Consider the following 12,975-nt stretch of genomic DNA (forward strand, 5'->3'; position numbering starts at 1 on the left):
TCAGAAGGGGGAAAGGAGAAGATTAATTGTGTGTCGTCTGCGTAGCAATGATAGGAGAGACCATGTGAGGATATGACAGAGCCAAGTGACTTGGTGTATAGCAAGAATAGGAGAGGGCCTAGAACCGAGCCCTGGGGGACACCAGTGGTGAGAGCACGTGGTGCGGAGACGGATTCTCGCCACGCCACCTGGTAGGACCGACCTGTCAGGTAGGACGCAATCCAAGAGTGAGCCGTGCCGGAGATGCCCAACTTAGAGAGGGTGTAGAGGAGGATCAAAGGCAGCAGATAGGTCTAGAAGGATGAGAGCAGAGGAGAGAGCCTCCGTGACACAGAGAAGAGCAGTCTCAATTGAATGACCAGTCTTGAAACCTGACTGATTTGGATCAAGAAGGTCATTCTGAGAGAGATAGCAAGAGAGCTGGCCAAGGACGGCACGCTCAAGAGTTTTGGAGAGAAAATAAAGAAGGGATACTGGTCTGTAGTTGTTGACATCGGAGGGATCGAGTGTAGGTTTTTTGAGAAGGGGTGCAACTCTCGCTCTCTTGAAGACGGAAGGGACGTAGCCAGCGGACAATGATGAGTTGATGAGCGAGGTGAGGTAAGGGAGAAGGTCTCCGGAAATGGTCTGGAGAAGAGAGGAGGGGATAGGGTCAAGCGGGCAGGTTTTTGGGCGGCCAGCCGTCACAAGTCGCAAGATTTCATCTGGCGAGAGAGGGGAGAAAGAGGTCAAAGCATAGGGTAGGGCAATGTGAGCAGGACCAGCGGTTTCGTTTGACTTAAGCTTGAATGGGCTAGTGACTGTGACAGCATGGAATTCAAAGGAGGAGATAGACAGATGGGTCAGGGGAGAAAGAGAGAATGTCCACTTGGGAGAGATGAGGATTCCCGTGCCACCACCCCGCTGACCAGATTCTCTCGGGGTATGCGAGAACACGTGGTCAGACGAGGAGAGAGCAATAGGAGTAGCAGTGTTTTCTGTGGTAATCCTTGTTTCCGTCAGCGCCAAGAAGTCGAGGGACTGGAGGGTAGCATAGGCTGAGATGAACTCTGCCTTGTTGGCCGCAGACTGGCAGTTCCAGAGGCTGCCGGAGACCTGGAATTCCACGTGGGTCGTGGGCGCCGGGACCACCAGGTTAGAGTGGCAGCGGCCATGCGGTGTGAAACGTTTGTGTGGCCTGTGCAGAGACCTTGTGTTCCAAAACGTTTTCCAAGACACAGGAAAGGTCTGGTTGAAATATTACTGACGTTTCACGTTAAAATGGCCCTAAGATTGATGCAATACAACGTTTGACATGTTTGAACGAACGTAAATAGATTTTTTTGGGGGGGCTTTTCGTCGTGACATTTCCCTCGCACGCCCTACATTTTGAGTAGCCTACTGAACACGCTAACAACATGGAACAACATGGCGTTATTTGGACATAAATTATGAACTTTATCGAACAAAACAACATTTGTTGTGGACCTGGGATACCTGGAAGTGCCTTCTGATGAAGATTATTAAAGGTAAGTGAATATTTCTAATGTTATTTATGATTTTAGATGACTTCAAAATGGCGGCTATCTGTATTGCGTAGTGTATTTTTCTGAGCACAGTACTCAGATTATTGCAAAGTGTTCTTTCCCAGTAGAGTTATTTTGAAATCTGTCAATGCGGTTGCATTCAGGAGATGTTAACTTCTTACATCAAGACGTTCCGCTAGCGGAACACCTGCTCCAATATCCAATGATAGGCGTGGCGCGAATTACAAATTCCTCAAAAATACAAAAACTTAAATTTTTCAAACATATGACTATTTTACACCATTTTAAAGACAAGACTCTCCTTTATCTAACCACACTGTCCGATTTCAAAAAGGCTTTACAGCGAAAGCAAAACATAAGATTATGTCAGCAGAGTACCCAGCCAGAAATAATCAGACACCCATTTTTCAAGCTAGCATATAATGTCACAAAAACCAAAACCACAGCTAAATGCAGCACTAACCTTTGATGATCTTCATCAGATGACACGCCTAGGACATTATGTTATACAATACATGCATGTTTTGTTCAATCAAGTTCATATTTATATCAAAAAACAGCTTTTTACATTAGCATGTGACGTTCAGAACTAGCATTCCCACCGAACACTGCCGGTGAATTTACTAAATTACTCACGATAAACGTTCACAAAAAACATAACAATTATTTTAAGAATTATAGATACAGAACTCCTTTATGCACTCGCTATGTCCGATTTTAAAATAGCTTTTCGGTGAATGCACATTTTGCAATATTCTGAGTAGATAGCACAACATCACAGGCTAGCTATTTTGACACCCACCAAGTTTGACCCTCACCAAACTCCGATTTACTATTAGAGAAGTTTGATTACCTTTCCTGTTCTTCATCAGAATGCACTCCCAGGACTTCTACTTCAATAACAAATGTTGGTTTGGTTCAAAATAATCCATAGACATATCCAAATAGCGGCGTTTTGTTCGTGCGTTCAAGACACTATCCAAGGGTGACGAAGGGTTACGCGCCCGACGCGTTTCGTGACAAAAGATTTCTAAATATTTCATTACCGTACTTCGAAGCATGTCAACCGTTGTTTAAAATAAATTTTTATGCTATTTTTCTCGCAAAAAAGCGATAATATTCCGACCGGGAGTCGTTGTTTACATTCAAAGACGAAAGAATAAAAACATGGGGTCGTCTCGTGCACGCGCCTCAGTCTCATAGTACTCTGACCGACCACTATCCAAACGCGCAAATGTTTTTCAGCCAGGGCCTGCAAAGCCACGATTCAGCTTTTTGCCGCCTTCTGAGAGCCTATGGGAGCCGTAGGAAGTGTCACGTAACAGCAGAGATCCCTTGTTTTGGATAGAGATGATCAAGAAGGCCAAGAAATGGTCAGACAGGGTACTTCCTGTACAGAATCTTCTCAGGTTTTGGCCTGCCAAATGAGTTCTGTTATACTCACAGACACCATTCAAACAGTTTTAGAAACGTTGGAGTGTTTTCTATCCAAAGCTAATAATTATATGCATATTCTAGTTTCTGGGCAGGAGTAATAATCAGATTAAATCGGGTACGTTTTTTATCCGGCCGTTTAACCTGTTGGGGCTAGGGGGCAGTATTTTCACGGCTGGATAAAAAAACGTACCCGATTTAATCTGGTTACTAATCCTACCCAGTAACTAGAATATGCATACACTTATTATATATGGATAGAAAACACCCTAAAGTTTCTAAAACTGTTTGAATGGTGTCTGTGAGTATAACAGAACTCATTTGGCAGGCAAAACCCTGAGACATTTTCTGACAGGAAGTGGATACCTGATGTGTTGAATTACCTTTAAGCCTATGGATTGAAACACACAGGGGCTGATTAATGTTTTGGCACTTCCTATTGCTTCCACTAGATGTCACCAGCCTTTACAAAGTGTTTTGGGTCTTATACTATGAGATCTGACCGAACAAGAGCCTTGGAACGGTGATGGCCGATTAGACTCTGGCGCGTGAGGTCATGTTGGGTACCCTCGTTCCAATACGTTTTAAAAGAGAATGCATTCGTCCACCTTGAATATTATTCATGTTCTGGTTAAAAAAGGCTCTAATGATTTATGCTATACAACGTTTGACATGTTTGAATGAACGTAAATATATTTTTTCCCCTCGTTCATGAAGTGAAGTCCGGCGGGCTTAGATCATTTGCTAACAACACGGAGCTTTTTGGACATAAATGATGAGCTTTTTTGAACAAAACTACATTCGTTATGGACCTGGGATTCCTGGAAGTGACATCTGATGAAGAGAATCAAAGGTAATGGATTATTTACATAGTATTTTTGATTTTAGATCTCTCCAACATGGCCGTTTGTCTGTATCGCAAAGCGTATTTTTCTGGGCGCAGTGCTCAGATTATTGCAAAGTGTGATTTCCCAGTAAGGTTATTTTTAAATCTGGCAAGTCGATTGCGTTCAAGAGATGTAAATCTATAATTCTTTAAATGACAATATAATATTTTACCAATGTTTTCTAATTTTAATTATTTAATTTGTGGTGCTGACTTGACTGCCGGTTATTGAAGGGAAACGATTTCCTGAACATCAACGCCATAGTAAAACGCTGTTTTTGGATATAAATATGAACTTGATAGAACTAAAAATGCATGCATTGTCTAAAATAATGTCCTAGGAGTGTCATCTGATGGAGATTGTCAAAGGTTAGTGCATCATTTTAGCTGGTTTTATGGTTTTGGTGACGCCTGTCTTTGAATTGACAAAACATTACACACAGCTATTGTCAATGTACTCTCATAACATAATCTAACTTTATGCTTTCGCCGTAAAACCTTTTTGAAATCGGACAACGTGGTTAGATTAAGGAGATGTTTATCTTTCAAAGGGTGTAAGATAGTTGTATGTTTGAAAAATCTGAATTTTGACATTTATTTGGTTTCAAATTTGCCGCTCTTGAAATGCACCTGCTGTTGATAGGGTGCACCACGGGTGGCACGCTAGCGTCCCATATAGCCCCAAGAGGTTAAATACTGCCGCCATCCATAACAGGTTAATCTATAATTCTTTGAATAACAGTTTAATATTTTATCCACGTTTTATAATGAGTATTTTTGTAAATTCACCGGCAGTTTTGGGGGAGATACATTTCTGAACGTCACGCGCCGATGTAAAATGCTGTTTTTGGATATAAATATGAACTTGATAGAACAAAAAATGCATGTATTGTCTAACATAATGTCCTAGGAGTGTCATCTGATGAAGATTGTCAAAGGTTAGTGCATAATTTTAGCTGGTTTTCTGCTTTTGGTGACGCCTGTCCTTGAATTGAAAATGGCTGTGTGTTCTTTTTTGGCTATGTACTCTCCAAACATAATCTAACTTTATGCTTTCGCCGTAAAGCCTCTTTGAAATCGGACGATATGGTTAAATTAAGGAGATGTTTATCTTTCAAATGGTGTAAAATAGTTGATTGTTTGAGAAATTGAAATTATTAGATATTTGCTGTTTTGAATTTCGCGCCATGTATCTTGTCAAGCAATCCCGTTACCAGGATAAGAACGGGAAGGGGTGGTCCCAACAGGTTAACTAAACAACTGGGGGAAGCGAGAGAGCAGGGCCTCCCTCACTAACCATTCACTGAAACACTCAAATATAACTTTTCCAACTTCCACTTTAGAAATTATAATTGATGTAAACTACAGTGGTTCAATGTTTCCAGGAATAGGCTCAAACTTAGTTTATTCAGCTAGATAACTTGGTACAGTATTCTTCTGTGAAACCCACCCAGTGCACCGTGTCATATGACAACGTAGCTAACTAGCATGCTAGCATCCAATAACACACGGTTAGCACCAATACTTGGTTACAACAAACTACCAATGGATCATTTGTGTCCGTGTCTAGTTCCTTTCATAACGCAGAAGTAATTAAACGTTGGCTAGCTAACACAAAGTCAGTCCTGCTAGCTACACAAGTGGACTACACAACTCGAAAGTTCAGAAAGTTAAGCTTATGTTGAAAAAATCTTATTGACTAAAAATGATACAGTACTGCTAGCTGCTAGAGTTGGCTAGCTAGCAGTGGCTGCATTTACCTTTATCTTTTATCTTTGATACATAGACAACTATGTAGCTAGCTAACATTACACATTACAATATGTTGCAATTTGTTGCAATATTTTTCAATGGGCATTTACCATCACAAATTTGACATGCTCAAAAATACTGCAGAAATGCATAATTGACTGGCCCGATGAACTCGGGATGGCTGGGCAGTGACTCTGGTTCCTCTCCATCGCTCGTCACCCAGCAAGTCAGCGTCCATCAGTCAATTAGATGTCATTCTGACACCAAACTGATACCACCTGACACCAAATCCACTTTTTCCAACTCATTTAGAAGCCAACTATCACATATTTCAGAGCAGGCTCATAAATCACAGTGCCTTCAGTTTAAACCATAAAAAAACATAAAACCCATAGTTACGTTCTAGCTGTGGGTCCAGCTCTGACATTATATCTAGGTCTATGTGAGGCGACCCCGAATCCCAAGTTTCGGCTTGATAGGTCATTCGGTGCCCGAGCAGTGACCTTAATTGGTGCTGAAAATCCACTTATTCCGGGCATTGCTACGGGGTTCTTGAATGAGCTATCGGACAGAAACGTTGGGGTCCGTCTCTATGGGCCGAGGCGGTTTCAATGCACCTAGTCTTGTGACTCTGGAACATTTCTAAATGTCGCCATTTTCGTGATGTCAAAATGAATTGAACATATTGCAAACATACGAGGCTGTTTCTCAGTCTGAGAACCGTCTAGAGCCACATAACTCACCATGCAATATTGACTTGAGCTCTAGAACAGGTTTCTAAAGTTTCAGAGCTCTAGGTCTGCCGGTTCTTTGATTGTTCGCACGAAGGTAACTATTGCAGGCACTGTATATCTCTTAGCCCCACACTGCCACTATGAGTGTGTGTGTGTGTGTTAGTTTTTTGCAAATCTGATGGGATAAATGACTGATTTACAGTTCATGAGGGTTACCTAGTCACACATATGAAGTTTTGAAATGATCTGACTTTTTTAACCCTTCGAAACAGCCACTGTGACCCATATTTAAGGCACTTCCGGTTGGCACAGGAAGCTATAAGTAAACACATATCCTGATTGGGGAATGCTCTTACAGAATCCTGAGTTTAAAGTCTTTACGTTAAGAATTGACTGATCTACATAGGGTTGAATGCAGTGATTTTCACAATCTGCAGGCAGGTTACAGAAAAACACCTTTAGGGTGTTTTTAACCACTTCCGGTTGCTCCAGGAAGCTTAGAATCGACACAGGTAGACCTCATAGTGGCCTGATCGAAGACAGGTTCATAAGGCATTCATAACCCACATAGGTTTCAGGTTGAATTAAGTGGAATAGGCAATGTATTCCTATGGGGAGTGAAGTCATTGCAAACTGTGAGATTTAATCTCTATGGGCTAGGTGGGACGCTTCATCACTTTGCCTATAAATCACACCGTGAGCTATGGTTCATTGAGCACTTCCTATTGCTTCCACTAGATGTCCCCAGTCTTTACAAAGTGGTTTGAGTCTCCTACTGTGAAAACTGACAGAATGAGTGTCTGTGGAAAGTGGTCACATGGAGAGGGCCATCACCATTATGACGCCGGCGCCCCTGGCTACCTTCCCCTTTCGAAACGTTTAGAAAGGCAATGCAACCGTCCCCCTTGAATCTTATTGGAGCTCTGGTTGAAAAAGGACCTAAAGATTTATGTTATACAACGTTTGACATATTTGAACGAACTTAAATAAAAAAAAAAATGCATTTTGTTGAGAGAGAAGTCCCGCGGCCGACGGTACTTTTGGAGCAGCCTTCAGAACGCGCTAACAACAACAAGCTATTGGGACATAAAGGATTAACTTTTTCGAACGAAAATACATTTGTTGTGGACCTGGGATTCCTGGAAGTGCCTTCTGATGAAGATAATCAAAGGTAAGGGATTATTGACAATATTATACAAGAGTAGATTTGATATGCGATTGTTCCAAGATGGCGCTGACCTGTAACGGTAGCCTATTTTTCTGAGTATCGCACCCCGTTTTTATCGCAAAGTGTGATTACCCAGTAAAGTTATTTTTAAATCTGGCATTACAGGTGCTTTCAAGAGATGTTAATCTATAAATCTTAGAATGACAATATTACATTTTAACCTCTCTCGGGTATGTGTGACGAAATTGTCCCACCTACTCAACAGCCAGTGGAGTCCCGTGGCGCGTTATTCAAATACCTTAGAAATGCTATTACTTCAATTTCTCAAACGTATGACTTTTTTACACCATTTTAAAGACAAGACTCTCGTTAATCTAACCACACTGTCCGATTTCAAAAAGGCTTTACAACGAAAGCAAAACATTAGATTATGTCAGCAGAGTACCCAGCCAGAAATAATCAGATACCCATTTTCAAAGCGAGCATATAATGTCACATAAACCCAAACCACAGCTAAATGCAGCACTAACCTTTGATGATCTTCATCAGATGACAACCCTAGGACATTATGTTATACAATACATGCATGTTTTGTTCAATCAAGTTCATATTTATATCAAAAAACAGCTTTTTACATTAGCATGTGACTAGCATGTGACTAGCATTCCCACCGAACACTGCCGGTGAATTTACTAAATTACTCACGATAAACGTTCACAAAAAGCATAACAATTATTTTAAGAATTATAGATACAGAACTCCTCTATGCACTCGATATGTACGATTTTAAAATAGCTTTTCGGTGAAAGCACATTTTGCAATATTCTCAGTAGATAGCCCGGCATCACAGGGCTAGCTATTTAGACACCCAGCAAGTTTAGCACTCACCAAAGTCAGATTTACTATAAGAAAAATGTTATTAACTTTGCTGTCTTCGTCAGAATGCACTCCCAGGACTTCTACTTCAAAAACAAATGTTGGTTTGGTCCCAAATAATCCATTGTTATATCCAAATAGCGGCGTTTTGTTCGTGCGTTCAAGACACTATCCGAAAGGGTAAATAAGGGTGACGAGCATGGCGCAATTCGTGACAAAAAATTTCTAAATATTCCATTACCGTACTTCGAAGCATGTCAACCGCTGTTTAAAATAAATTTTTATGCCATTTTTCTCATAAAAAAGCGATAATTTTCCGACCGGGAATCTGCGTTTAGGTAAACAGACGAAAGAAAATAAAGCATGGGGTCGACTCGGGCACGCGCCTAAGCCCATAGTACTCTGATCGGCCACTTGCCAAACGCGATAGTGTGTTTCAGCCAGAGGCTGCCTCGATATCGTTCAGCTTTTTCCCGGGCTCTGAGAGCCTATGGGAGCCGTAGGAAGTGTCACGTTATAGCAAAGATCCTCAGACTTCAATAAAAAGAGCCAAGATAAACAACAACTTGTCAGACAGGCCACTTCCTGCATGGAATCTTCTCAGGTTTTTGGCCTGCCATATGAGTTCTGTTATACTCACAGACACCATTCAAACAGTTTTAGAAACTTTAGGGTGTTTTCTATCCAAAGCCAATAATTATATGCATATTCTAGTTACTGGGCAGGAGTAGTAACCAGATTAAATCGGGTACGTTTTTTATCCGGCCGTGTCAATACTGCCCCCTAGCCCTAACAGGTTAAATGCCTTATTTTAACTGTTAAGTGTTAATGCCACACAGTCAAGGTTAGGCTTGCACAGATTGGAAGACCTCAAGAACGTTCCTGAGGTCGAATTGTGCTTCTAACCTAACGGTTCTCTCGGAAGAGCGTGGCACGAAATATAAAACCTCAAAAATGCAATAATTTCAATATTTCAAACATATGACTATTTTACACCATTTTAAAGATAAGACTCTCATTAATCTAACCACATTGTCCGATTTCAAAAAGGCTTTACAGCGAAAGCAAAACATTAGATTATGTTAGGAGAGTACATAGACACAAATAACCACACAGCCATTTCCCAAGCAAGCAAATATGTCACAAAAACCCAAAACACAGCTAACTGCAGCACTAACCTTTGATGATCTTCATCAGATGACTCTCCTAGGACATTATGTTATACAATACATGTATGTTTTGTTCAATCAAGTTCATATTTATATCCAAAAACAGCTTTTTACATTGGTGTGTGATGTTCAGAACATGCATTCCCAGCAAACTTCCGGTGAATTTACAAAATTACTCATGATAAACGTTGACAAAATACATAACAATTATTTTGAGAATTATAGATTCAGAACTCCCTTATGCAATCGCGGTGTCAGATTTTAAAATAGCTTTTCGGTGAAGCACATTTTGCAATATTCTGAGTACATAGCTCAGCCATCATGGCTAGCTAATTTGACACCCACCAAGTTTGGGACAACCTAAACTCAGAATTACTATTAGAAAAATTGGATTACCTTTGCTGTTCTTCGTCAGAATGCACTCCCAGGACTTCTACTTCAACAACAAATGTTGTTTTGGTTCCAAATAATCCATTATTATATCCAAATACCTCCGTTTTGTTCGTGCGTTCAGGTCACTATCCAAAGGGTAACGCGCGAGCACATTTCGTGACAAAGAATTTCAAAATATTCCATTACCGTACTTAGAAGCATGTCAAACGCTGTGTAAAATAAATTTTTATGCTATTTTTCTCATAAAATAGCAATAATATTCCAACCGGACTATTCATTCAAAGTGAGAAAGAAAAAAATGGTGAAGTCTCGTGAAAGCTCATCTCCAGTTTCACTGTCCCCAGGCAGGCCACTTACAAACTCTGCTGCTCTACTTTGCCCAGAGACAGGAGACGCGTCAATCCGCTTTCTGAGGGCTTTAGAGAGCCAATGGAAGCCTTAGTAAGTGTCACGTAACAGCACAGATGCTGTAATTTCGATAGAGATGCAACAGAAGGACTACAAATTGTCAGACAGGCCACTTCCTGCCTGGAATCTTCTCAGGTTTTTCCCTGCCATATGAGTTCTGTTATACTCACAAACACCATTCAAACAGTTTTACAAACTCTAGAGTGTTTTCTATCCAAATCTACTAATTATATGCATATTCTCATTTCTGGGCAAGAGTAGTAACCAGTTTAAATCGGGTACATTTTTTATCCGGCCTTGAAAATTCTGCCCCCTAGCCCCAACAGGTTAATGTGACTGACTTAGGTTTAGAAGTACAGGAGAACATTCTTAACCTCACAGCACCTATAACTGATGTAGGGTGGGCTAGTACCAGCAAAGGACACATACGACAGAAATTACCAAAAGGGTGGTTAGGAACTTGCGCCCCGGGGTTATTGGTCCAACCAGTTCGTGTTAGTCATCAGAGGCCAGTTATAGGAGGCTAAAGTAGGCAAAGGAGGAGTTTTGACCAGGATGGGAGTAGCTTTGTCCAGATGGATGCTATTTCCATCCTCGGGGATGTTCCAGATGAATACAAAGCTATGAATCAAATAGGTGAAGGCTTTAACCTGTTATGGCTAGGGGGCAGTATTTTCACGGCTGGATAAAAAACTTACCCGATTTAATCTGGTTACTACTCCTGCCCAGTAACTAGAATATGCATATAATTATTGGCTTTGGATAGAAAACACTCCAAAGTTTCTAAAACTGTTTGAATGGTGTCTGTGAGTATAACAGAACTCAAATGGCAGGTCAAAACCTGAGAGATTCCTTTACAGGAAGTGGCCTGTCTGACCATTTCTTGAACTTCTTTGCCATCTCTATCTTTTACAAAGGATCTCTGCTCTAACGTGACACTTCCTATGTCTTCCATGGGCGGTCAGAGCCCGGGAAAAACCTGAATGTCGTCATCCCAGCCCCAGGCTGAAACACATTATCGCCTTTCTCAAGTGGCCGATCAAGGGACTGTGGGCTTAGGCGCGTGCCCTGGCCGCCCCCGTCTTTGTGATTTTTCCTCTGTTTGCCGAAAAGGAGATTCCCCGGTCGGAATATTATCGCTTTTTTACGAGATAAATTGCATAAAAATTGATTTTAAACAGCGGTTGACATGCTTCGAAGTACGGTAATGGAATATTTAGAATTTTTTTGTCACGAATTGCGCCATGCGCGCAACCCTGATTTACCATTTTGGATAGTGTCTGGGACGCACGAACAAAACGCCGCTATTCGGATATAACGATGGATTATTTTGGACCAAACCAACATTTGTTATTGAAGTAGAAGTCCTGGGAGTGCATTCTGACGAAGACAACAAAAGGTAATCAAACTTTTATAATAGTAAATCTGATTTTGGTGAAGGCTAAACTTGCCGGGTGTCTAAATAGCTAGCCCGTGATGGCTGGGCTATGTACTTAGAATATTGCAAAATGTGCTTTCACCAAAAAGCTATTTTAAAATCGGACATATCGAGTGCATAGAGGAGTTCTGTATCTATAATTCTTAAAATAATTGTTATGCTGTGAACGTTTATCGTGAGTAATTTAGTAAATTGTTAGTAAATTCCCCGGAAGTTTGTGGGGGGTATGCTAGTTCTGAACGTCACATGCTAATGTAAAAAGCTATTTTTTGATATAAATATGAACATGATTGAACAAAACATGCATGTATTGTATAACATAATGTCCTAGGTGTGTCATCTGATGAAGATCATCAAAGGTTAGTGCTGCATTTAGCTGTCTTCTGGGTTTTGGTGACATTATATGCTAGCTTGAAAATTGGGTGTTTGATTATTTCTGGCTTGGTACTCTGCTGACATAATCTAATGTTTTGCTTTCGTTGTAAAGCCTTTTTGAAATCGGACAGTGTGGTTAGATTAACAAGAGTCTTGTCTTTAAATAGCTGTAAAATAGTCACATGTTTGAGAAATTGAAGTAATAGGATTTTTAAGGTTTTGAAAATCGCGCCACAGGCTGCAAGTGGCTGTTACGTAGGTGGGACGAATTCGTCCCGCCTAGCCCAGAGAGGTTAACCTCTTACATCTAGACGTTCAACTAGCGGAACACCTGCTCCATTATCCAATGATGGGCGTGGCGCGAAATACAAACTCCTCTAAAATACAAAAACTTCCATTTTTCAAACATATGACTATTTCACAGCATTTTAAAGATAAGACTCTCCTTTATCTAACCACACTGTCCGATTTCAAAAAGGCTTTACAACGAAAGCAAAATATTAGATTATGTCAGCAGAGTACCAAGCCAGAAATAATCAGACACCCATTTTTCAAGCTAGCATATAATGTCACAAAAACCTAGAAGACAGCTAAATGCAACACTAACCTTTGATGATCTTCATCAGATGACAACCCTAGGACATTATGTTATACAATACATGCATGTTTTGTTCAATACAAGTTCATATTTATATCAAAAACCAGCTTTTTACATTAGCAAGTGACGTTCAGAACTAGCATACCCCCCGCAAACTTCCGGGGAATTCGCTAACATTTTACTAAATTACTCACGATAAACGTTCACAAAAAGCATAA

The sequence above is a fragment of the Salmo salar genome, chromosome ssa09 (assembly GCF_905237065.1).
Source record: "Salmo salar chromosome ssa09, Ssal_v3.1, whole genome shotgun sequence".
NCBI classification, from domain to species: Eukaryota; Metazoa; Chordata; class Actinopteri; order Salmoniformes; family Salmonidae; genus Salmo; species Salmo salar.